Source organism: Papio anubis, chromosome 2, assembly GCF_008728515.1.
Source record: "Papio anubis isolate 15944 chromosome 2, Panubis1.0, whole genome shotgun sequence".
Classification (NCBI taxonomy): Eukaryota; Metazoa; Chordata; class Mammalia; order Primates; family Cercopithecidae; genus Papio; species Papio anubis.
Window position 1 is genome coordinate 167,313,412 of NC_044977.1, and position 24,188 is coordinate 167,337,599.

Sequence of the window (24,188 nt, forward strand, 5' to 3'; positions counted from 1 at the left end):
CAGTGGCTCATGCCTATATTCCCAGCACTTTGGGAGGCCGAGGTGGGAGGATCACTTGATGCCAGGAGTTTGAGACCAGACTGGCCAACATAGCAAAACCCCAACTCTACTAAAAGTACAAAAATTAGCCAGGTGTGGTGGTGCACAGCTGTAATCCCAGCTACTTAGAAGTCTGAGACACGAGAATCACTTGAACTTGGGAGAAGAAGTTTGCAGTGAGTCGAGATCGTGCCGCTGCACTCCAGTCTAGGGGACAGAGAGAGATCAGTCTCAAAACAACAACAACAACAAAAGAATTCAATAAAATTCAGTGAGTCCAAACAGATTAAAATCAACACTTAAGGCTGTACTGCTTAATATGGTCATCACTGGCCACATGTGACTACTTACATTTAATGAATTTAAAACTAATAAAATAAAAAATTCAGTTTCTTTGTCACATTAGTCACATTTCAAGTGCTTGGTAGCCACACATGGTTAGTTAGCTATCATATGGGACAGTGTAGACAATGTTTTCATCATTGCAGAAATTTCTGTTGGTTAGTGTGCTTCCAGGATAATTAACATTGTATGGAAATGCAGAAGTTCCATTGCTTTCTATATACGATACTAAGTGAGCTAAGCACCTTTCTTATTATTTCCCTACTTCCTCCAATTTCTCCACCAAACACAAAACCCTATTCAAGTAGAACATCAAATTCATTGAACAGCTTAGTACAACATCTATTTTTCTTTTATAAAGGTCAGTGCTTTTGGTACAGCATGATTGCATGCAGAGTTGAAAAACAGATCCAATTCACCTACAGAGCCACATAAATATTTTAAGACTGTGTTTTATAAACTGTAAACTTTATTATAGGCTTTGGTTCCAGAGCAGGTGAAGTCTATATATCATCAAGTCCCACCACTCGTGGCTATTGTTTTAGTAGCCTGCTTCTTCACTTCTGCCATACACTACCCAGCAGACTGGATTAACAGCTCTCCCAGGTCCCCTTCCACCTTCCAGGAGAAATACTGATTGAACCAGAAGCAAATTCTTCCTATTCTGACATATATGTATACAAGAAAAGCCTAGGATTTACTAACAGCACAATAGGCTACAAACACGAAACCAATCACGTTCCTCAGGGAAAGCACTAAGTAGTTTATCATCCTTTCAGGCCAGAAAGGTTTTGAATGGTGAACACAGACCTCTACAGCTGCAACTGACTTCTTTGCATTTTAAGGAGCAACATAATAGCATCCCCGATTAGGAACTAATTAGAGAAATAAGCAGCAGTTCTAGAATTTTGGCAGCTATCCCACACAACCTGAAAGCAACAACAACAAAAACTCTTCAAATTCACCTGCATAAGGAAAGACTGGAGTGGGAGTCAATATCGGCTTTGTCATAAAGGGAATATAGTTATTTACCTTAAAATTATCTAGAATTTATCCTATGCAGGCCATTTAGAAGTAGGTTCTCTGCTTCTATAGTAACTCAAAAAATAATATAGGGGACTGACAGTAAATTGCTCCTTAAATGGAAATATATGTAGTACCAAAGTCTGGAATGTTTTTAGTCTTCCACCATTGAATATGATGTTAAGTGTGGGCTTTTCATATATGGCCTTTATTATGTTGAGTTAATTTCCTTTTTTTACCTACTTTCTTGACAGCTTTAACCATGAAAAAATACTGAATTGTTTTAAACACTTTTTATGCATCAATTAAGATTATGTGATTTTTTTTTTTTTTTGGTCCTTCATTGTATTAACATGATACATTACATTGATTTTTGTATGTTGAAACTTCCTTGCATCTGAGGGATAAATCCCACTTGGTCAGAGTGTATGATCCTTTTAACGTGATGTTGAATTTTTTTGCTAGCATTTTGTTGAGGATTTTTGCATTAATATTCATTGGGGATATTATTCTGTAGTTTTTTTTTTTTTTTTTTTTGTAGTATCTTTAGCTTTGGTATCAGGATAATGCTTCCCTCATACGTTGAGTTTGGAGGTGTTTCCTATTCCTCAAGCTTTGGAAGAGTTTGAGGAGGATTAGCATTAATTCTTCTTTAAATGTTTGGTAGAATAGCACCAGTGAAGCCATTTGGTCCTGGGCTTTTATTTGTTGGGATGATTTTGATTACTGTTTAATCTCACTAGTTATAGGTTTGTTCAGATTTTTTGTTTCTCCATAATTCTCTTGGTAGGTTGTGTATTTTTAGGAATGTATCAATTTCTTCTAGTTATACAAATTTGTTAATGCATAATTGTTCATAGTAATCTCTTACAATCCTTTTGATTTCTGTGGCATCAGATGTAATGTCTCCTTTTTCATTTCTAATTTTAGTTATTTGAGTTGTCCTCTTTGTTTTTTTCTCAGTTAATCTAAGGGTTTGTAAATTTCGTTGCTCCTTTTTAAAAAAGAACTCTGAGATTTTTAAGTTTGTTTCTGTTTTTTATTTTCTATTTCATTTATTTCTGTTCTAACCTTTATTATTTCCTTCCTTTTGCTAATTGTTGGTTTAGTTTTCTCTTGTTGTAGTTCCTTGTGGTATAAAACTGAGTTGCTGATTTGCAACCTTTCTTCTGTTTTAAGGTAAGCATTTGCTACCATAAACTTCCTTTTTTTTTTTTTTGGTACAGGTTGGGTATCCCTTATCCAAAATGCTTAGGACCAGAAGTGTTTCAAATTTTGGATTTTTTCAGATTTTGGAATATTTGTATTATGCTTACCAGTTGAGCATCTCTAATCTGACATTCTGAAATATGAAATATTCCAAAGAGCATTTCTTTTGAGTGTCATGCCAGCATTCAAAACGTTCTGATTTTAGCACATTTTAAATTTTGGATTTGCAGATTAGGGATGCTCAACTTGTCCTACTTTTGCTGCATTCCATATATTTTGTTATGTTGTGTTTTTTTCATTTTTCTCAAGATAGTTTCTAATTTCTCTTGTGATTTTTCTTTGACCAATTGTTTGGATAAGAGCATGTTGTTTAATTTCCACATCTATGTGGATTTTTTGTTCGTTTGTTTTACTCCTGTTATAACTTTTAGTTTCATTCCATTGTGGTCAGAGTAGATACCTTGTATGATTTTAATCTTCTAAAATTTCAGATTTGTTTTGTGACCTAATATAATCTATCCTGAAGAAAGTTTAATCTGTGCTTCAGAAGAATGTGTTTACTCCTTTTGTTGGTTGCAGTATTCTGTGTGTGTGTGTCTGCGTATGCGTGTGTATGTATGTTCCAATTTGTATATAGTGTTATCTAAGTCTTCTGTTTCCTCAGAGATTTTCTATCTAGTTGTTCTATCTATTATTAAAAGTCAGATATTGAAGTCTCCTACTGTTATTGTGTTGCTGTCTATTTCTCCCTTCAGTTTTGTCAATGTTTGCTTCATATATTTGGGAGCTCTTATGTTAGGTACATCATATGCATTTGTAATTATGTCTTCCTAATGAATTGACCACTTTATGATTATATAATGTCTTTATTTGTCTCTTGTGACAATTTTTGACTTCAAGTATATTTTTTCTAATATAGGTATAACTGCCCCTGATTTCTTTTGTTACATAAAATATAGTTTTATTCTATATCTTTCAGTCCACGTATGCTCTTATATCTAAAGTGAGTCTCTTGTAGACAGAATATAGTTACAACTGGTTTCCTTATCCATTCAGTCAATCTATGTCTTTTGATTGGGGAGTTTAATCCATTTACATTTAGAACTTACTATTGTCATATATTTTGTATGTCTCATAGATATTTTGTTTCTCTTTTTTTCTGTTATTGCTTTCCTCTGTGTTTCATTTTTTTCTTTGAGGGGGGCAACATGTTTGATTCCTTTCACTTTTTTGTGTATATCTTCCATAGATATTTTGCCTTTGGTCACCATGAGGATTACATAAAACATCTTAAAGTTACATCAATCTATTTTAAACTGACAACAACTTAAATCCAATCATATGCGAAAACTCTATTTCTTTACATTTCTTCTCCCCCCAACATTATGTTACTGATGTCAAATATTGCACCTTTTTATATTGTGTATCAATGCACATAGATTTAGTTATATTTTGTGCTTTTCTCTTTTTAAAATATTTCCAACTTTTAAGTTCAGGGGTACATGTGCAGGAGGTACAGGTATATTGTATAGGTAAACATGTGCCATGGTGGTTTGCTACACAGATCAGCCCATGAGCCAGGTATTAAGCCCAGCATCCACTGACTATTCTTCCTGATGCTCTCTCCTCTACCCCCTAGTCTCTGACAGGTCACAGTGTGTGCTGCTCCCTCAGCCATGTGTCCGTATATTCTCATCACTTAGCTCCATTTGGTTTTCTGTTCCAGCATTAATTTACTAAGGATAATGGACTCCAGTTCCATCCATGACCCTGCAAAGGACATGATCTTGTTCCTGTTTGTGGCTGCATAATAATCCATGGTGTATATGTATCACTTTTTAAAATCTAGTCTATCATTAATGGGCATTTTAGCTTGATTCCATGTCTTTGCTATTGTGAATAGTCCTGCAGTGAACATACATATGCATGTGTCTTTAGAGTAGAACTATTTACATTCCTTTGCATATATACCCAGTAATGGGATTATTGGGTCAAATGGTATTTCTGCCTCTAGGTCTTTGAGGAATTTCCACACTGTCTTCCACAATGGTTGAACTAATTTACACTCCCACCAACAGTGTAAAAGTTTTCCTTTCTCTCCACAACCTTGCCATCGTTTTTTATTTGCTTGTTTGTTTGTTTTTACTTTTTATAGTAGCCATTCTGACTGGTGTGAGATGGTATATCATTGTGGTTTTGATTTACATTTCTCTAATTATCATTGATGTTGAGCTTTTTTTTCATATGATTGTTGGCCACATGTATATCTTCTTTTGAGAAGTGTCTGTTCATGAGAACACATGGACACAGGGAGGGAAACATCACACACCAGGGCCTGTTGCAGGGGTGGGGGCTTAGGGGTGGTATAGCATTAGGAGAAATACCTAATGTAGATGATGGGTTGATGGGTGCAGCAAACCACCATGGCACGTGTATACCTATGTAACAAACCTGCACATTCTGCACATGTACCCCAGAACTTAAAGTATAATAAAAAAAAGAAGTGGGCCGGGCACGGTGGCTCATGCCTGTAATCCCAGCACTTTGGGAGGCTGAGGTGGGTGGATCACCTGAGGTCAGGAGTGTGAAACCAGCCTGGCCAACATGGTGAAACCCTGTCTCTACTAAAAATACAAAAATTAACCAGGCGTGGTGGCAGGTGCCTGTAATCCCAGCTACTCAGGAGGCTGAGGCAGGAGAATCGCTTGAACCCAGGAGGCAGAGGTTGTAGTGAGCCGAGATCGTGCCATTGCACTCTAGCTTGAGGGACAAAAGTAAGACTTTGTCCCCCACAAAAAAAAAGAAAGAAAAAAGAAGTGTCTGTGTCTGTTCATATACTTTGCCCACTTTTTTAATGGGTTTTTCATTTTTTTTTTTTTTTTTTTTAATTTAAGTTCTTTGTAGATGCTGAGTATTAGACTTCTGCCAGCACATAGACTGCAAATTTTTCTGGGGGTTGTCTGTTTTCTCTGTTGATAGTTTTGTTGGTTTGGGGTTTTTTTTTGTTTTTTTTGTTTTTTGTTTTTTTTGCTGTGCAGAAGCTCTTTAGTTTAATTAGATCCCATTTGTCCATTTTTGCTTTTGTTGCCATTGCTTTTGGCATCTTTTTCATAAAATTTTTGCCCTTGCCTATGTCCTGAATGGTATTGCCTAGGTTTTCTTCTAGGGTTTTTATTGTTTGGCGTTTTACATTTAAGTCTTTAATCCATCTTGAGTTGATTTTTGTACAGTGTAAGGAAGGAGTGCAGTTTTCATTTTCTGTATATGGCTAGCCAGTTCTCCCAGCACCATTTTTATTTTATTTTATTTTATTTTGAGATGGAGTCTTGCTCTGTTGCCCAGACTGGAGTGCAATGGTGCTGTCTAGGCTCACCGCAACATCTGCCTCCCAGGTTCAAGAGATTTTCCTTCCTCAACCTCTTGAGTAGCTAGGATTATAAACTACTTGGGATTATAAGTACTGGGATTATAAGCACACGCCATCATGCCCAGCTAATTCTTGTATTTTAATAGAGAGAGGGTTTCACCATGCTGACCAGGCTGGTCTTGAACTCCTGACCTCATGATCCACCCACCTCAGCCTCCCAAAGTGCTGGGATTACAGGCGTGAGCTACTGGCACAAGCCAACCAGCACCATTTGTAAAATAATAAATCCTTTCCGATTGCTTATATGTGTCAAGTTTGTCAAAGAGCAGATGGTTGTAGGTGTGCAGTCTTATTTTTGGGTTCTGTATTCCGTTCCATCAGTCTATGTGTCTGTTCTTATACCAGTACCATGCTGTTTTGGTTACTGTGGCCCTATCATATAGTTTGAAGTCAGATGCCATGATGTCTCCAGCTCTTTTTCCTTTTTCTTAGGATTGCCTTGGCTATTCAGGCTCTCTTTGGTTCTATATGAATTTAAAAATAATTTCTAATTCTGTGAAGAATGTTAATAATTTAATGGGAATAGCACTGAATCTATAAATTGTTTTGGGCAGTATGACCATTTTCATGATATTGATTCTTTCTATCCATGAGCATGGAATATTTTTTCATTTGTTTGTGTCATCTCTGATTTATTTGAGCAGTGGTTGTAGTTCTTCTTGAAGAGGTCCTTCAATGCTCTTGTTAGCTGTATTGCTAGGTATTTTATTCTCTTTGTAGTAATTGTGAATGGGAGTTCATTCATAATTTGGCTCTCTGCTTGCCTGTTGTTGCTGTATAGGAATGCTAGCGATTTTTGCACATTGATTTTGTATCCTGAGACTTTGCTGAAGTTGCTTAAGGACCTTTTGGGCTGAGAGGATGGGCTTTTCTAGATATAGATTCATGTCATCTGCAAACAAAGATAGTTTGACTTTCTCTCTTCCTACTTAACTACCCTTTATTTCTTTCTCTTGCCTGGCTGTGATGGCCAGAACATCCAACACTATGTTAAAGAGGATAACCTTGTCTTGTGCTGGTTTTCAAGGGGAATGCTTTCAGCTTTTACATTCTATACTATAATTTAAATAATTTCTAAGTCACCACTAAAAGACTATAGGATTCTGTATTTGTCTATATATTTACCTTTACCAGAGAGGTATACATTTTTCTATATTTTTGTGTTGTTGTATAGCATCTTTTCATTTAAACATGAAGGACTCCCTTAAACATTTTTAGGGAAAGTCCAGGGGTGATGAACTCCCTCAGCTTTTCTTTAGGAAAGTTTTATTTTTATTTTTTAATGACAGTTTTAATAAATATAGTATTTTTGATTGGCAGGTTTTACTTTCAGCACTTTCTGATGTAAATATATCATCCCACTTTCTTCTAATCTGCAAGGCTCTTGCTGAGAATCCTCTGATAGTCTTATAGGAGCTCCCTTGTATAAGGAGCCTCTTTTCTCTTACTGTTTTAAAGATTCTGTCTTTTTCTATGACTGTCGACAATTTGATTATTATGTGTTTCAGTGTAGGTTTCTTTGTATCTCTTAGTTGGACTTTGTTGAGTTTCTTTAATTTGTATATCCATTTTCTTTCTTACATTTGAGAAGTTTTTGCCTATTGTTTCTTCAAATCAATCTTTGTTCCTTTCTCTCTCCTCCTGGAATTCCCATAATGCATATTTGTTCTGTTTGATGGTGCTCCATAAGTCTATTAGGTTCTTTTTCCTTTATAAAATTATTTTTGACTTTTCGTCCCTCTGACTTGATAATTTCAAATGACCTGTCTTCAAGATGGATGATTCTTCTGCTTAATGAAGTCTTCTGTCAAATCCTTTTAGTATATGTTTTAATTAATTTATTATATTCTCCAGCTCCAGAATATCTATTCACTTACTTTTGTAGTTTCTATTCATTTGTTGATTTCTCATTTTATTTGTGAACAATTTTCCAGATGTATATTGTACATCTTTATTCTCTTTTAGCTCATTGAGCATCTTTAAAATGGTTATTTTGAATTCTTTGTTAGGAAATTTATAGTCTTTATGTCTTTAGGGTTCTTTTTTGAAGATGTAATTTGCCCCTTTGATTGCACTATGTTTTTCTGTTTCTTTGTATGCCTTCTTATATTTAGTTGAGATTTGGGCATTTGAAAAAATTAGCCACCTCTCTCAGTCATTAAGGAATGGGTTTGTAAGGAGAAGGCATTCACCAACCAGCCTGGCTACAGGTTCTGAAGACTTTTCTAGGGACACATTTTCTCTAGGATTGTGAGTATAGCCTTCCCAGTTAAAAAAGGTTTGTCTCGGTCTCTTCTAAACACCCTGTAATCTCTTGCTCCTCCTGGTGTCTCTCTGCAGTATTGTAGTCTCTCTGGTGCCATTATAAGACACAGTGCTCACCTTTGTGTTCAGCAATCCCCAACTTGGCATCCAAGGTACAGCACTGTTTCGTTCAGTGCTCTAAGTCAAGCAATACAGGAAACAATCTTTCAGGATGCCCCCTGAAAAACCAGAATGTTTAGCACATGTTCCACTCTTCTTTTTCACTTCCAAGAGAGAAGCTAGGACTTAGGAGTTTTGTCTAGATTGTACTATGCTGTAATGGGGGTGGGGGTGTAGATGAAAGAGGGTAGCTTAAGCAAATGCAACAAACTTTCATGCCCATTTCTTTGCAGTTCTTCATGGCTTTGTGCTCTTCTCTGCGGTTGCAACCTCTTAACTGGTTTCTGGAGTTTTCATAAAGGCAATTTGGTCTATATATTAAGTCAGTGTCTCCACAGGGTAACATGGGCTTAGGGCTTCCTTTCAGCCATCTTGCTGTCATCACTTGAAAGCAAGTAATACATTAATGTATTTTCTTCCTTAAAGAAAGGAAGCTGTATAAGGAAAGGCAGCTGTATAAGAAAGTATGTATACTTGCATAGGAATCCCTTAGTTAAAATCAAAACTCCAAACTCAAAAAATGGAAGGAGGGTAAAAGCTTCTAATAAAATGTCAGAATATGTTTTTGTGTGGCTGTCTGCTCAACTAGACTAAATGCTGTGTAGAAACAGAGATGGGCCCTTATTCACCTTTGTGGTTGTGATGACATTCATTGTTTCATGCTTCCAGCAATGACTACTTTGATTGAATGCATGTTAGCCCATATATTTATTGCTAGGTACAAATGGTAAGCAAACACAACCCGGTTCCTGCCTGTATGGAGTTTCAAGTCTAGTAAAGAATACAAGCATATGAACAAACACCTAAAATCTAGTGTGACAACACTCAGAAAGGCTTAATTGCAGAGTACTAGGGGAAAATGAAAGTGGGACTCGTACCATAAATAAGAAAAACATCACATAACAAATGCCTATCTTTGCTAAATTGAATGGAAGAAAGACTATACTTGTACCAATGTTCCACAGGTGGTCAGCAACCCCATAACATAACCCAGAACAGCTAAAATAGTCTGTGAACTTGTGAAGCCTCAGTGAAAGCAACCAGCAAAAATTGATACTTCTTCCATTGTTCTCATTAGATGGGGCTCCCTACTTAGCTCGCCAACTCCCCAAATCTTTTATCATTTTTGAGTCAGCTCTTGATTACTCAACTAGGCATTTTTGACACCAGTCTAGAACTTGAGGAGTTAATCAATAGTGTGGAGGCTGTGGGACGTGTGGAATGGATGGCTTTAGGGTACAAGAGGTGGTCAGCACTCAATTTGTCTTGTGCCTCCAGTTTCATTTCAAAAGCTCTCTATTTTAGCTCTGACATTTTAGGTGTGAAGAGCAGAGTCAGCAAGTTCCCTTAGTGAATACTTTAAAATAATGCTGCAAGACACTAGGGAGGGAGATGTGGAAGCAAAAGCCAGACAGTGACAGGAAAATAGACAGAATTCTTAGTCAAGGGAAAAGGAACAGCATCCAGTATTCTGATATGGATGGCCACTCTTCAGGGACAGTGAGGTTTTTTTTAATGCTTCAGGAAGAAATCTATTATTTGTTTTCCACTCTTTTAACAAATACTTTAGAAACAAATGAAGTGATAAAAAAGGATTCTTTTTAAAATATAATGTGAACACTATTTAGATAGCATATAGTATTTTAAAAGGAGATTTGCTCTTTGATTGTAAGAAAATATGTTCATAAAACTCAGAGAGAAGGACAAGAAATTGATCCCAGAGCAAAATGGAGCTGTCTAGTTTCTTTGCAAGAATATGCAAGTATACATATTTTCTTACACAGCTGCCTTTACTGGTCATTAATGTATTTTCTTCTTTAAGTACACCTTTTTAAACTTTCCTCTCAAATTTAGAATTCCACTTAGCCATCTTAAGCTGAATATTTTACAACCCTCAATGTATATCCCATAAAGTATTAGAGCCAAATACATTAAGGTATAGATTCTAGATGAAAGACAAATGTGCTCTCTAGGCTTACAGGAATGCTCCTTTAATGATGGCCTTTCTGGCATTGAGGGAAGTGATACACCTATAGCAGAGCTCTTTGAGTATGAGGATGATTTTCTAAGGTGACTTCATTCCTGGCATTTTGACAACTTCTACTCTTCTATTGCATCACTAAGGTTTCTTCTACAAAAGTGGAGATAATGAGTTGGTGTATTCTAAGTTCTCATTGCACAAACCTTGAAGAGCCCCCAACAAAGTGGTCTTGTATACATGACAAATTCTAAATATTTATTTAATATTGTACAGCCTTGCTCAACCAGTTCCAATGATTTTTGTTCAAATTGATATCCTACACTGTCTACCTTTGTGAGAATATGATTTGGTGCATGTCATCAGGCAAATTTCTCAGCAATCCTCTGATTCCTACCGATTCTCTAGGGAATATTCAAATCTAGACGTATGACTCCTTGAAGCTTTTCCTGACCTCTACAAACTTCAAATATCTTCCTCTCCACGTATCTCCTACAAGTCTTTTATTTATATATATTTGGCACTCATTATATAATCTCTCAAATTCCAGTTTTTGAAGGATGTATTCTACTGAATCATCTCAAGTTTAAGCTCCTGAGAAGAAGAAGCCATACCTCATATCATGTTTTTCCTGTCTATACATTTGTTAATGTCTCAGTCCAGTGGTTCTCTATTTGGATGGAATATATGCAACCCACCTTAACAAAAATATAACATGTATCTTCTATGTTAAACAATGGAGTTTCAGAGATGTGTAAAATAAGATCCCTGACCTTGACGTTATAAAGATAAGTAGTGGAAAAAGAAACAAGAGCTTGGTTTCCAACAGCCAAGATCATTTCCAACAGCCAAGATCATTTCCAGCAAAGCACATTGGATTGCAGGGCCCTTGAAAACAGAGACCATACTTTGCTGTGTCTTCAGCATGTAGCACAGTTCAGCCCTGACTTGATTCTTGAGCACTAGGCTAATATATCCAACAGCCTGTGTGACATTTCTACTGCTATGGGCATCTCATACTTAGCTTGGCTCACAGACAACTATTGATTTATTTTATCCCATAGGAAGCCTGCTTCTTCTATTAGCAAGTGACAACAGCTTCTGCCAAGCTCCTAAAAACCCAGGAATTACCTTTACATTCATATCATCAGCCAATCACATTAGTTTTAAATTTGAAAAATATGTTCAAGGCCAGGAGCCGTGGCTCACGCCTGTAATCCCAGCACTTTGGGAGGCCAAGGTGGGTGGATCATGAGGTCAGAAGATTGAGACCATCCTGGCTAACATGATGAAACCCCGTCTCGACTAAAAATATAAAAAATTAGCCAGGTGTGGTGGCAGGCACCTGTAGTCCCAGCTACTAGGGAGACTGAGGCAGAATGGTGTGAACCCAGGAGGCGGACCTTGCACTGAGCCGAGATTGCGCCACTGCACTCCAGTCTGGGCGACAGAGCCCGACTCCGTCTCAAAAAAAAAAGAAAAAAGAAAAGAAAAGAAAAATATGTTCAAATCTCACTATTTCTCTTGCTACAGTTGAAGCCACCAAGTGTTTCTCTGTAGTAACTGTAACCGCCTCGTAACTCATCTCCCTACTTCCACATTTACGTCCTTTCCATTTTGTTTTGTTTCACATAAAGCTTATTTTTGCTTCAGGGTCTTTGGCTTTCCTGTTTTCATTTTCCAAAATTCTCTTCTTCTTAAATAGAAATTTTATCTTATTTATCACTGAAGTCCCAACACATAGTAGATGGCCTGGTACAAAGCAATAATTCAATATTTATCAGAAGAGTGAGCACAATTTTAATTGTCGTTTAAATATATGTAGAAATGAATCATAAATGACTTGAGTTTTTGTGCCTAGAAGCTGACATAGTTTAGACCTCAAGAAGGTTATGGCTTAAATATATTTGATTCTATGGGCTATCTGTATAAATAAATGAGTAATCCTCCACTAAGTATTAGATGAGTGACTAAAATGTTTGTCCTGAGTGAGCTCACAAAACCAATGGCTGTCAACCACAATAGTTAAGCCAATAGTTAAGCAGTGATTTTCATCTTTAATACATGTTTTCATGTTAATAAAAGCTTACTCTTAGCCAGACAGGACCTCTTTTGGCCTTTAAGGATTGGAAAAGTTCCCAAGTGAATAAGCATCAGTTTCACGATTTATCTTAACTGACTAAATATATCAGTAATTCCTGGAAGCTGGGATAGGATGAAAACAGGACTGCATTACCTCTCCGGACTACAGGGTTGTGCTGCTTTAATCCTTTTCTGGATCTCAGCTTTTAAAAACAAGGTACCAGAAAATTGGGGATAATAATAGTAACTACTCAAGGAATGGTTGTGTGTTTTTAGAAAAGTAATATACATAAATATATTAGGACAGGGTCTGGTATATACTAAGTCCTCATAAATGATAATATAATAATGATGACTATGCATTAAAGCATTTTTAAGCTGTAATAGTGCTTTCTAGATATAAGGGAGAAGAAATCAAGGCCTTAAAAATACAAATTATGTTTCGCTTCTGGCATAAAGATTACATCCCTCTGTATCTCACACAGTTTTCATTATTTTCACCAGGTATGTACTAGGTACTCAGTTAAATGTTTTTGAAAAAAGTATGTTCAGAATCAGAGAGAAGCAGAGTCAGAAAAATTCAGGAAATTTTTATTTTTTTATTGAAAAAATAATTCACATCATGTTTAAGTTTTCCAGTTTATAACTAAACTTTTGGGAGGGCGCAAATATTCCTCGGGGTAATTGAAGTAAATATAATATTCTCTGCCAAAATACATAATTCAAAGCCTACATTTTGTTCCAGTCAAGTTTAAATTTTATTCATGATCCTTCTCTCAAGAGCAAAGTTAAGGCATAGGTTAGGATTCTGTCAAACATTAGGAAAAGAAGGTTTTATTTCTTCTGAAGTTGACCTTGATTACTTTATATCTCTCATAGTTTTCAGTACTTTAACCAGGTTTATTATAACTTCCCAATAAATACCATTTGAAAAAATGAATAAAAAGGTATTTAGAAATGACACATATAAGCTTCATGTGACTTTAGAGACACATGTGCAGATAGTTGTCGAGTCCTTTATTCTCTTGTGACACAGGCCATATGTCATGATTAGTATCATCTATGATATGGCCTCTTTACCTTCTTTTGAAGCCCCTGTTTCCAAAAGACTTCCCATTTCTAGGAATTATATCCCAGCCTGGTCATCACAAGGCTTCTGTTTTTCAGGCTCCAATTACAAGCTTCCCAGGAGCTGAAAAGCCTTTTCTATACTCCTTAAGTCTGTGGTGACTTATTTTCAGTCCTTTGTTACGGAGTGTCTCTGACACTCTGCCACTCCACCAACCCACACAGACTGGTCACAAGAGGGCCTAGTCGTTTAGGCTTATTACATATGAGAAGCTAAGTCACCTTCAAAGCTGTGAAAATCAGCAATGTTGAGTGCCTGAGTGTTTCTCCAGTGACTGCCAATCTGATGGGGTCTCTGGTTGGCCTTGTGGCTACTTTCAGTTCTCTCTGACTTCAGCAGACAGCTTTATTGTGGAGGATGTTCTTGACCTAGAGCACCATTCATCAGAGGCACCATTCCTTCTCATTGCTTTAATACTTACTGAAATTGTTACTGAGGAGTTTAGCTTCAAAACGCATTTTAAAACTCTTTTCCTTTCCTTCTTAATCTCAGAATTCAGCCTTGTATTTTTTAGAACTGTTTGTTTCCCTCACCAAGTACTCCTATGCAAAGTGCTCACTTATCTAACTATGTGCTTGCTTAGAAATTCCAGGGGCTAATTTTGAAGCAAAGCAGGAACAGAGACTTAGCTGCAGAATCCTCCCACTTAGGGGGAGTCACAAACAATTAGTCCACCCCAATCTGGACAAAAGTCAAGGTGATTCCAACCGGACCACCTTCAGATGAGAGATTATTCAAGATAGCCATAAGGCCAAGACACACTACCTGCACCCTCCTAAACCACTCCTGCATGTTTCCTTTTTAAACCCTTTCACTCAGCCCAAAAAGTGGGAATGGTCTTTTAAAGGCATGAGTCTGGCCGTTTTCCAACTGCTAGTGTTCGATTAATAAAACTTTTCTTTCGCCACGCCTCACCTCTTGTTTTCGGTCTCTGACTGGTGAGCAGCCAGGCTTAAGTTGGTTACGGAATTCCCTGTAAGAATATATCCAACTAAGATCTCAAAGTTGATTTATTTTTATTTTTCTTATATTTAGAGTGGTTGTCAAATCCAGCTATAAAAGCTGAGAGTGCTTGACCAAAAACCTAGGTGGAAAAATTAAACTGTTTCTCCTTTGATCTCTGCTCGATAGAATAAAACTGGGATTTGTACGAAGAAAGTTATACTTTTGGCTGTGAAATAGGTCGCCTGCTCCAAATGTGTCTACTAACATTATAACTAGGGATTGATAACTATCCCTTAACCTAGTATTTAGCCAGAACTTTCACTGAAATATTGTGAACGTCTGTCTGTTGCTTTTTGCCTACGCTGACCCCCTTGCATGTTTAGCCACTCTGGGATCGAAGACTATGAGGTATCTGGTGGAACCTCCCTACCCTATAGCAAGGTTTTGGAAGAGCCTATTTTCTTTACACAGTGTGCCAAATGATTACACCTACCCCTGAGCCTAAGATAAACACCAGACATACAGCTTCCTTATTTAAGCTTCACTTGGTATGGTTAGCCAGCTTTATTCTGCTCTAGATTATACTGTCCTCTCCAATTTCCCCTTGGGACTGTATCTGAGCTCACACATGAGATCTTCTCTTCCTTGCCTTTTTTTTTTTCTACCAGTTCTTTCCACTGCCTTGGGTCTATGCCACACATTGCTATCTTCTGTATCAATATAGATAATTAACTCTTTAATAAGACCTTGACATGAGAGAAACACTACAAACAAGATGCCCAGAACCGCTAAGAACATGACCATGAATTGCACTCAAGTTAGTTCTCACATGTCTTCTGCAGCTATTTTGGCTTCTGGCCCCTGCATATGCTCCACTCCAGCCTCTAAGAAACAGACCCCAACATTTTGCATGGCTTGTTCAACACAATGTAAAAACAGAGTAAAACTGGGAATTATATCTCACTGCTAAAAATGCAGGTTCGTGGTTTGAGTGACCCAGAAATGATAATAATAATGCTAAGCAATCTTAAAGTAATTCAATTTTCCTGACCTCAGGAAAGGAGGAGGATTTTGTTTCCTTTGTTTGGCCTACATAAATTATTTATGCAAAACCAAGGTCTTTAAGGAAAGAGAATGTAGCCAAAGAAAATGTTTTGTATTTCCTCCCTCATGTAGCCCTCCACCTTGCTCGGAAGGCAGTTGCTAATTAGGTTAAGGCTGCTTTCTCCCAAGGAGCCAAATATTAGATCTGAGAGTAAATTAGTTAGAACCCCAAATATTAGATCTGAGAGTAAATTCTCTTCCTCCATATCTCCCACAATAAACTTCCCATTATTAAAAAAAAGTACAATTTTATTTCATAGTTTGTTGTGTTCTGGGCACTGAATCTGATTAGAATAAAACCAGTGGAAAAAGGGGAGAATGAAAAAGGAAGGTTGTTTTATTTTTTTTAAATCCTTTCAATCAAGTGAGGAATTTTTAGCCAGTTTTATTCCCATGGTTTCCAAGTTGTTCTGAATGAAAACCAACCTTCTAGCTAACTCTTACGGGTGCAGTATCTATCAAATAAAAGTGCTCATGAAACAGTTGGTTGGAGGTCAAGTGAAAAGAACACATCAAGTTTCCCACAGATTTCTTCCCCAGTAGATAATGGATGTGAATTCACTAAGAAGCGACAAAGCATATAAGGGGACCCCTCAAACAGTATCTGCCCAAGGAGTTCACAAGACTACCCCCTTTAGCCGAGGGCTTCCTGTTGTGAGTATGAAAGATTTTTGATCCTGTCATTTCAATTTGTCCCACACAACATGTCTCAAAGAGAAAAAGAGAAGTATTTACCTCATGAGCACTAGTTGTTAGCCCAGATCTTTTTTCTTTCATTCTTTCCGTCTTTATTTTTTTTTTCAGTAGCTATGTCTCCTGAAACTTTATTCCTGCTATGACCAAAGTGCCTTCTGTTATCACAACAGGATACAAAATAACAGCTGAAGAAAGAGAGAAAAAAATAACAATGCATTGCTTTGTAAGAACTCATACTCTCAAGTCTCCTATTACTTCTGCACCCAGGTTTGCACATTCAGATTTATCTCCTCTAGACTGTACATGCTTAGAGGCCTAAATAGGTTGCCCGTATATCAGAGTAGGCTGAATAGGTGAAGCTACTAGGCAGAATCATAGAAGTCTTTTGTAGGCCTGCCAACAAAGAGAAGGTCTGATGCTTCCTGCAAAGCTGATTTGTCAGCTATCAGATGAGAAGGCTACTTGGTCTCTCTGTCTATGCAAATGATGATTTGTAGTTCTGAATAAATTTAATTTGAAACAACCTGTGAGCCTTGTACTCACAGAAAAGTTAAACTAATTAAGTTGACAGACAAGGTTTTTAAACAATAATCATTATCATTAAAGAAATGTTTTGGTTCCCTAAATGTTACATATCTACAAATATACCCTCTCTTTTAAAAATGTAGAAGCTAAAAAGAAAAATTCTGATTCTGCTACTAAAGTTTTAAAATTTCATTCTCTCCTCTTCACATTTGGTCCCCACTGCAAATGACTGACCTTGGGATTTACGTAGTCCTTCTATATCTATGTCCTCATCTGTCAAATGGGCTAAAAATGGTGCCTACCTCACTGGGTTGTTAAAAATATTAAATGAAATACTATGGCAGGTACATAGTAAGCTCACATGGCTATAATTAACAAAGCCCTTCATTATTCCATCTGTGTCTATCTCTCCGGTCTCATTTGTCAAAGTTCTGGTTTTGTGTTTTATAATCACATGATTATATACATATATAATCATATATATATATGACACCCAGCATGCAATGTTATTAAGGACGGGGGGGCAGAGAAATTCTAGACAGAAAAGGGCGGGTTCCTGGCAAAATCCCACCCTCAAGCGGAAAAGCCTGAAACCACAAAAAGTGAGAAATACCATCCCTGTTTTCCCCCTCGAATATTGCCTTTTCTTAAACTACCCGTGATGCACACCACTGTACCCCATCCTGTGCCTATAAAGACCCCCGAGACTCAGCCGGCAGACAGTAGAAGCAGCCGAGCATCAGGACTACGGCTGGACATCAGAGAGAAGTGGCCTGACTTCAGAGGGACAGCTTGAGGTGTAACTTCGGAGAAGAATCTGGCCGGAGATGGTCGGACTTCGGGGAACATTAACTACCCGCCTCATCCTCTTTTCAGCTCCCCTTCCCATTGAGAGCTGCTTTTATTGGCAATAAAATCCCCCACATTTACCATCCTTCAATTGGTTCGTGCGACCTCATTTTTCCTGGACAGCAGACAAGAGCTTTGGAACCACAAGTGCAGATGCAAAAGGCTGTCACATTGGCCCTTTGCCCTTGCTGGCAGAGGGCAGCCGCCCCATGCGACAAGGCAAAGGGCCCACTGAGCTGTTAACACCTAAGCCATCCACAAATGGCAGAGCTAAAAGAGCACTGTAACACGCCTTCTGGGGCTGCAGGGGTCACAGGCACCCCCATCTGCATGCTGCCACGGGGCCTACACAGAGTTTGCTCCTGCCAGCACCGAAGCAGCCGCTGGTTCCAGCACTCATGCACTCCAGTTCCTGCCTCATTTGCTCATGCACTGCCTCTCACAGAGTTGAGAGCCATGGGCTCAGTAAATCAGGCACCCCTGTCACGAGTTCCGCGAAGGGGTCAGGGAAATATCCTGCTTCAATTTCAGCCCTCTAGATACATGGACATCTCTACTGTATCTGGAATATGCTTCTTCTGACCTGATTCTCATCCTTTCTACCTTTGAAACTGCTTATTCAAAACTTGGTTCAGCTATTGCTTTTCTTACGGTGCTCCATCTTCCCAAAACACTTAATTATTCCATTTTTGTTTCTTTTAGTACTTGTAACAGATTGTATTTTCCAAAGACAGCTCAAAAATATCTCTCACCATATGCTCTTCTGCATTTGGACATTGCCATTGTCATGACTGTATCGAAAGGTGAAATGTATTGCTCCACTCCCTTGAATCTGGTCAGACCCTGTGACTGTTTTGGCCAATAAGTTACAGCAGAAATGATGCTATGATTACTACAGGCACAGGCCTTAACCTGCCTAGCAGTTAAGCTTCCTGCCTCTCACAGCTTTGAATATCCATTTAAAAAGTCCAGGCTACTTTGGGAGGCACAGACACCACATAGAAGGGCTCTGAGGTGTCAGACACATGAGTGAGGAAGCCATTTTTGATATCCAGCCCAGTTGAGTCTTCAGTGACTCCAGTTCCAGCTGTTTTCTGACTGCAACAAATAGAAGGCTCTAAGCTGAACATAGCCAAACCATAAAACCATGAGAGACTATGAGAAATTATTTAAAGCCACTGAGATTTGAGGTTGTTTCTTATGCAGCAATAGATAACCAGGATAATATGTATCTGGTTTCAAAGAACCTTTACTATTGCTTGTGTACACTCCTTTTATTGGTTTCATTTCTTTGTATGTTTATCCCCTTTGCTAGACTATGAATATCTTAAAAATTGAGGGTTTGTTTAATAAGCATTTGTAATGTAACTACTGGGATCATTATAGGCTCTAAATATTTGTTGAAATGTACATGTACAGGGTAAAATTGTTTCTTAAACTTTGTGAGAAGATAAAATTAAAATCATTACTTATGCTACTATATAGAACATATTTTTTGAGTATCCTGTTCCTCTCCCCCAACTTTTCTACCAACACCAAGGAGGATGGGAAGATAAGATGTGACTCATATACCAAAATGCATCCAATACATTGGATACATTTTGTCCTGGGAGCACCTGGGGACACCAGGGGACAGTAAATTCTTACTGGAACAAAGATTGTTTTCATCCTTGACAAAGATATGAAAAGCTACACTCTGAACCATTATCAGTTGCCTCCAGGGAGGGGATAGAAATTGCTGGTGGAGAGGAGTCCAGGGGTGAGTAGGGACATTAACTTTGTACTCTGTGTACTTCTGTAATGCTTCATGGTTTTTTAAATGTGCATATTGTACTTTTAAATTTACTTATTCATTTTATTTTATTTTTTATTTTTGAGACAGAGTCTCGCTCTGTCACCCAGGCTGGAGTGCAGTGGTGCAATCTTAGCTCACTTCAACCTCCGCCTCCCAGGTTCAAACGATTCTCCTGCCTCAGCCTCCCAAGTAGCTTGGACTACAGGCACCCGCCACCATGCCCAGCTAATATTTTGTATTTTTAGTAGAGATGGGGTTTCACCATGTTAGCCAGGATGGTCTTGATCTCCTGACCTCGTGATCCACCCCCCTCGAACTCTCAAAGTACTGGGATTACAGGCGTGAGCCACCGTTCCCAGCCTAAATTTATATTTTAAAAGATTTTAAAAGTAAAATAAAAGAAAACAGAAGATAGAAGTAATCACAGATTGACTGCACACCGTATGATAATACAGGGCAGTAGATCTGCTGATGGTTCATTAGTTATGCACTTGGACTTCAGTGTTATGCAGACATGGATTGAATTCTGAGTGTGCCTGGGTGACTGGGTCCAAGCACTTCACCTCTCTAAGCTCTAGTTTACTCATTTAAACAGCAGGCATAAAAAAGTCTAAAACTGTTGTGCAGACCAAGAGGTAATACATACAAAAAGTTTGGCACAGTGCCTGACATATAGTAAGTGCTCAATTATTGGAGTAAAGTAAGAAAATATGAAGAGAATTGGAAGTAGCAGCCATTGAGGAAGAAAAGAAGTCAGCGCTGGGTGTGGTGGCTCACACCTGTAATCCCGATGACACAGGAGGATCTCTTGAGGCCAGTAGTTTGTGACCAGCCTGGGCAGTGTAGACCCTGTTTCTTAAAAATAAATAAATAAATAAATAAGTAAGTAAATAAAAAATAAAGAGAGAAGTCAGTGACAATGGCCACCTTTGCTAGTATGAATGGTGGGATACTTTATTTCATTCATTTTTTATATTATAGTACCACCTTAGTCCATACCCTCATTACCACACACTTGAATTACTGAAATATACTCTATGTTGTCTCCCTATCTCTAGTCTCTTTCTTTCCTTGAATCCTCCCTGAATAGGTTAATCTGGTCTCATTCCCCACTGGTGTCTAATTAGAACTGGCATAGCTTTTCAATGTCTGCCCATTAATGTTCATGCTGTCTATCACTCAAATTTCTTATGAACAAGACTCTAGATAACTTTAGCTCAGAAAAATTCTTCCTCACCCAAAAATCTGGCATGGAAACACTATGTAGACGTTCAATCCACTAGTTTCTATTAGTATTTTAAGAAAGGACAGAATAACACATATTCATAAATTTGAAGTCCATATTTAGGTATTTGTGTGTTCCCCAAATATAAATGACCCAAACACTCAGCCAATGAGTTGCCCATATGTAGTTAAGCCATTGTTTTAGATGCGAGTCATGTGCATTTGGTGCAGGATGGAGCATCATATGTCAAAGCATATGCCTGCTGCTGAAGCCAAATGCAGATAACATATGCTTGGAGGTAAAATATTTGTAAGTCTTATTGCTTATCAAAAATTAATGAGAGCAACTGTGTGTGTTTACACTATTTGGGGTTTATAACCAGATCAGCAGGGTTAATTGTAGAAACTGCTTTTGCAAAACAGTCAAGTGTAGCTTGCTCAAGCTGCAGGCCTTTCTTTCTACACTTCAACTCTGAAATACACATACACACCTACCCTTCCCATACACAGGCAGGCACACCAACATGCATATTTACTATAGGGGTGGCCACATGTCGGAAGCCCTATTAATGGATCCTTTAGCTCAGAGTTGCTTTTCTTCACAATGCAGATAAAATAACAGTGTAGGAGGTTACTCATTAAAAGTTCACTTCTGGAAATATTTACATTTCCACTGAGGGGGGGAAATCTGTATGTAAAATTCAAACAGAAGCCATAAAAAATCCACACTATGCATAGTTACATAAAGCTTCTTTGTTTATAAAGTTCATTGACTTACATGATCCGGTGTAACTTTAATATGGTGACAGATATTTTTGTTTTCATTTTATGGCTGAATAAATTGAGCTTCTGCTTGGCAAAGTCACTTTTATAGTTGGTTTTGCTGAAGCCAGACCTTGAGCCTTTACCTGCTGCCCCACCTCTAGGGTAGTTTCAACTCCATATAGCTATTCAGCATCATTAAAGAGTGATGTCATATTAGTCATCAGCTGATGCTCTGATTAAGTGCTTAATTGGTGGTGAGAGCTGGGGAAGTTGTCTCCGATATCATTACCACTAAACCTACTATTTGTAGATTTCAGAATACTTCGGATAAGGAGGTTTGGCTGCACCATCAGAGCATGCAGTGATGTCACTGGTCCTTGTAAACCAGCAATATAAGTAAATTTTCTTTAAAGATGGTAACATTTTCCCTTTCCAAACAAACTCATCAGAAACCTGAGTGCCAGATCTAAATCAACAGTGACCGCACAGCTGCTACATAGTGTGGCTCTTTCTGAAACCTCTACATTTAATCATTATTCTAATACTGATAATTATTTTTCAATATTGACTATACTACCTTCTCCTTTTGATTCCATGTACACTGCCTTTATTTGGGCCTCCATTACCTCTCCCTGGCACTCTAACTAAAGCCCTCTAAGTAGTTTCCTTGCCTTCAGTCTCTCCTTTCCCAATTCTACCTTATAACTCTTCCATGATAATTACTTTCCTAGTGTAAATCTTGATCGTGTCAGCTACCAAACTCCAACTGTTCTCAAGAGTCTTCTGAGCATAGAAAATTAGTTATTTATTTTTCTAATTATAGGATCAGGGTTAAGTAGCTTTTTTTTTTTTTTTTTTTTTGCATTTTATCTATGCTTGCTCTGATGAAAGATTGCTTTACATGCATATGATATGTTTTAGGTCTTAACTATTTAAATCAGGTACCATGTAGGCCATAACACATAAAAACACAGTATGATACTATTGGTGGTTACAATCAGTCTAGAACAGCACTGTGAAAGCTACACCTGCAATGTTAAATTTTCTAGTAACTACGAATTCTATAGACAGAATTTGTATGATCCCCCAAATTCCTATGTTGAAATCTTACTCTCCAGTGTAATGGTATTAGAAAGCGGTGTTTTGGGGAGGTGATGAGTCATGAGGGCAGAGCTCTCATGAATGAGATGTGAAATCTTAAAAAGGAGACCCCAAAGAGCTCCCTCAACCGTTCTTCCATGCAAGGACAGAAGGAGAGGACAATTGTCTGTGAATTGGGAAGGAGGCCCTCACCAAACACTAAATCTGCCAGGATTTGGATCTTGAACTTTCCAGGCTCCAGAACTATAAGAAATTAACTTTTGTTGTTACCCAGTTTATGGTAATTTGTGATAGCAGCTCAAATATACTAAGATACTGCATTAAACAAAAGTAAAAGGAAAGATATTAAATTCACTTTAATACTATTTTATTGGACCTAATGTATCTAATATATTTTCATTTCAACATATAATCCTATACAATTATTGAGACATTTACTTTATTCATGCTAAGTCTTTGGAATCCAGTAAATTTACTTTATACTTACAGCACATTTCAATTTAGATTAATCACAATTCACGACATATGATTACAACCTACTGTGTTCGTTATTGCAAGGCTGGAATGCTTTGTCCTATCTGCCTTCCCTTTCTCTCCTCCCTTTCATGACTGAACTTCCAGAAAGCATCTGTCCTTGCTTTCTGGACTTAATCACCATTCAATCTCCTGAACCCCCAGCAGTCTGATTTTTATCCCACTTTTACACTGAAATAGTTCCTGTCAAAATGCTCAGCAACTTCCTTGTCACATACAATGCCAATCCTCTTTTCAGCAGGAGCTCTAAATAAGTTTAGGTCCAACCAAGAACACACGCCAGATGTTTCAGATGGAAGAGAAGAAAACTATTTACATAAATGGAAGAATTAAAATAACCTCAAGTCTATTGGAGTGCTAATTTTAAATGAGGGAAAAGAACAACAAGAATTATTAAGAAAAGTTATCCAGGGCATGATCATGCAGTATCTTGTAAGTCATTTTTAGGAATTTGGGGTGTTTGAAAGGCCAAAGAAACAAGAGCAGAAATCAAGTTAGCACAGGAAGTAACTCCAGGAAACTTTTACTATGTCTATGATAGGACAAATAAGGCAATAGGTAGCTTCACCACCACTCAGGAGTGCACTTACAGCTGACACTGGTGGAAAAAAATGCTGCTGCTGGTGAAACCTCTGTTTGGAAATTTCTGACACTGGGGGAGCCCATAGTGCCTGGTGGACATTGTCACTGCTGCTGGAAGATCACCAAAAAGAATGACAGTAAAAGATGAGTAGCTTGTCCCTTCTTTACATCTTTTAATTTCCAGCCAGCACCTCTCATTGACCAAACTAAATTCACAAAGGAATCTGGAAAATGTAGTTGTGATTGGTCTAATCCTCTGCAGTACACAGATGAGCTCAGAAGAAAGGAAATAAGTTGAGTACAAAGAGATAAATGTCAAGCTGAACATCCTAGTGACATTTGGTACAAAAATGCTTTTTCCTCCAACATCTCTGATCACTCACTTCAATCTCCTTGCTAGAATACTTTCTCTTGT

The 24,188-nt window shown here is 37.8% G+C and overlaps 1 long non-coding RNA gene across 3 annotated transcripts in view; it reads right to left on the bottom strand.

Moving 5' to 3' along the window:
* Positions 1–214: 214 nt before the first annotated feature.
* The window catches only part of LOC103882399, a 49,985-nt gene continuing 26,011 nt past the window's right edge, over positions 215–24,188 (bottom strand). For all 3 annotated transcript variants that reach the window (XR_004182299.1, XR_004182300.1, XR_644211.4), the window contains 2 exons: positions 16,438–16,583; positions 215–246 (listed from right to left, as the gene is read on the bottom strand). This is a non-coding gene — a long non-coding RNA (uncharacterized LOC103882399). The remainder of the gene's footprint in view (positions 247–16,437; positions 16,584–24,188) is intronic.